The following is a 3,021-nucleotide window of genomic DNA, read 5'->3' as shown; positions in this document are numbered from 1 at the left end:
TAGATAACTATATTACTAGAGCTTACTACTAGATGATTATTATAGATTAATTTAATAGCTAGGTTACTATCTAATTACTTAAATATAGGCACTAAATAATACTACTTATTAAGCTCTTTATTAAAGAAGAAGAGTATGCAGGTATTAAGGTATAAATTATCTATACTAATAATAGAGGAGAATTTATTAAGAAAGAGAATTAAGTATAGGCTAGGGCTAAATTAATTAAATAGGAACTTATAGTACTATATGCTTATAGTTAGAATCTAGTTATAGAATATCTTATATATACTATTCTAATAAAGGTTTATACTATTATTAATAATAAAACTATTCTATATAAACTCTAGGGTGAAATTATAAAGGAAGTTATTTTAATTAAGAATATCTTACCTATTTAAGGTAAGAATATAACTCTATATAAAATATACTTTAGTAAATATCTAGATATCAGCTCTCTATGGATCTTAGGTTTAGTTAGATATCTTACTATTACTAATAAAATCAAATCTAAGCAGGGTGTTATAAAGATTAATCTATATACTATTTACTACTATTTAGTTAGCTATACTAGCCTAGGTAAGTAATATATTATTTAGATACTAGTAACTAATAAAGTTAAATATACCTATAATATTATTTTTAAAGAAGGAAGTAATCTAGATCTCTATAGTAATCTAAATAATAATTATAGTAAATTTATTAATCTACTAGCTATTCCACCTACTGACTATAATCTAAATAAGGTTATTAGTAATRATAATTTAGATTAAGATATTATTAAAGGCTAGGATCTAACTATATCTAATCTACCTAGATCAGAGGACAGCATCCCTATACTATAAATATATATAGAGGTAGGTCCTAGTATTACTAAGGATATTAACTTCCTATATAGAGGCCTTTTTAGTAAGCTAGTAGAAGATCTTCTAGAATATTCCTAGCTAGAAGTAATTTAGCTTATAGAATAGGGGGTGCATTATATTAATACTAAGGCTATAGAAAGATATATATAGAATTATATTATTATTAGATATATATATATTAATAATAATTATACTAATATTATTAAGTCTTCTTCCTTCTATAAGGTAATTAACTCTCCTGAAGTAGATAATTAGTAGAATACTATAAAAGTAGAAGTAGATAATCTTATTAAGTAAAGTATCTAGATACTTAAGGCTCTATCTACTAGCTATAAGGCTATTAAGGGGTATTAGGTTTATAAGATTAAGATTAGTACTAATAATAAGATTATCTAATTTAAGGTAAGATAGGTTACTAAAGGCTATACCTAGATACCTAGAGTAGACTTTAACTAGATATTTTTATCTATTATAAAGCTGGCTACTATCTGCCTATTCTTTATGCTTATAGCTATCTTAGGTTATTATTATATTAAGGTAAATATTAAGCTTATGTTCTTATAGGGTAAATTCTTTAATAGTAAAGTCATCTATATAAAATAGCTATAAGATTTTAATAATAAGTCTAGCTATATATACTAACTATTACTTTCTTTATATAGATTAAAGTAATCTATATAGGCCTGGTATCTTATCTTCTATAGCAGAGTTACTAAGATTAGATTATAGCTATCTAAGATTAATAAATACCTCTTCTTTAATATCTATAGTGTGCTCCTTATCTTATATATTAATAATATAGAGATTACTAGACCCTCTAAGTAGATTACTAAGGGGGTATATAAGGCTATTAATAAGCTATTTAATATTTTATTTATCAGCCTAGCTACCTATTATCTAGGCATAAAGATAGACCTAGATATTAAGAAAAGATAGGTTAAGCTATCTTAATATACTTACCTTTAATATCTTATTAATATATTTAATCTATATTTAGTTAAAACTATAGTAATACCTATAGAAGAAGGTGCTTAGCTAGTTAAATTAGATAAGCCTATTAGATATGATCTTAAACTTAAAGAGAGATATAGAGTAGGAGTTAGCTTAGTTATATATCTAATATTATAGACTAGGCTAGATACTACCTTTACTATTAGGAAGCTAGTTAGATATACTATAAATCCTAATAAATTATATCTTAAGCATCTTATTTATCTTATTTAATTCTTCTATTAGACCCTAGATATTAGAATTATCTATAAGCCTTATAATATAAAAGATATTATATATAAGCTAGGTATTATTATTAGCTATATTAATATAGATTATATAGGATATATTAATATATACTATTTAACTACTAGATATATCTTTATATTTAGTAATAGGCCTATCTTATAGGCTTCTAAGCTATAATTAGTTATCTCTTTATCTATATATAAGGCTAAATATATTACTATTATTTATACTATAAAGGAAGCTATCTAGCTTACCTATCTCCTTAAAGATATTAGCTTTAATAGTGTACACCCCATGTAGATTAATACTAATAGCTAGCCTACTATAGATCTAGCTTATAATACTTAATTCTATGCTTATAGCAAGCATATTAATATTAATTATTATTAGATTAGAGATATAATAATTAAGAAGCAGGTCTTCCTACAGCATCTTTTAATAGATAAGATAATTATAGATCTTATAATAAAGCTACTTAGTTATCTAAAGTTTAATTAATTCTTTAAGGTACTAGGCTTAGCCTAGTAGAGTGCTATAAATAGCAGATCTTAATACTATAATTATAGATTAACTACCTAATTAGGAAGTAGCTACAACCTCATTAATTAAATCTAGGGGTGTATGGCTATACTTGGTATGGCAGAGATCTAATTATATGATCTTACTTAGTAGATAGCTCCTTCCACTGTATAATAGTAAACATAGATTTACATACATAATGAATTAATGAAAAAATCTTCATATTCTGAACCTCTCTCTCTGCTCATTCCACAATTAATACTATTCGATCAATATCCCTACTATATGAGAATTCGATATTAATACTATTCGATTGATATCCCTACTATATGAGAATTCGATATTAATACTATTCGATCGATATCCTTACTATATGAGAATTTGATTCAATATTGAT

Source organism: Aspergillus viridinutans, assembly GCF_018404265.1.
Source record: "Aspergillus viridinutans IFM 47045 DNA, scaffold_5, whole genome shotgun sequence".
Taxonomy (NCBI): domain Eukaryota; kingdom Fungi; phylum Ascomycota; class Eurotiomycetes; order Eurotiales; family Aspergillaceae; genus Aspergillus; species Aspergillus viridinutans.
This window is presented reverse-complemented; position numbering follows the sequence as displayed.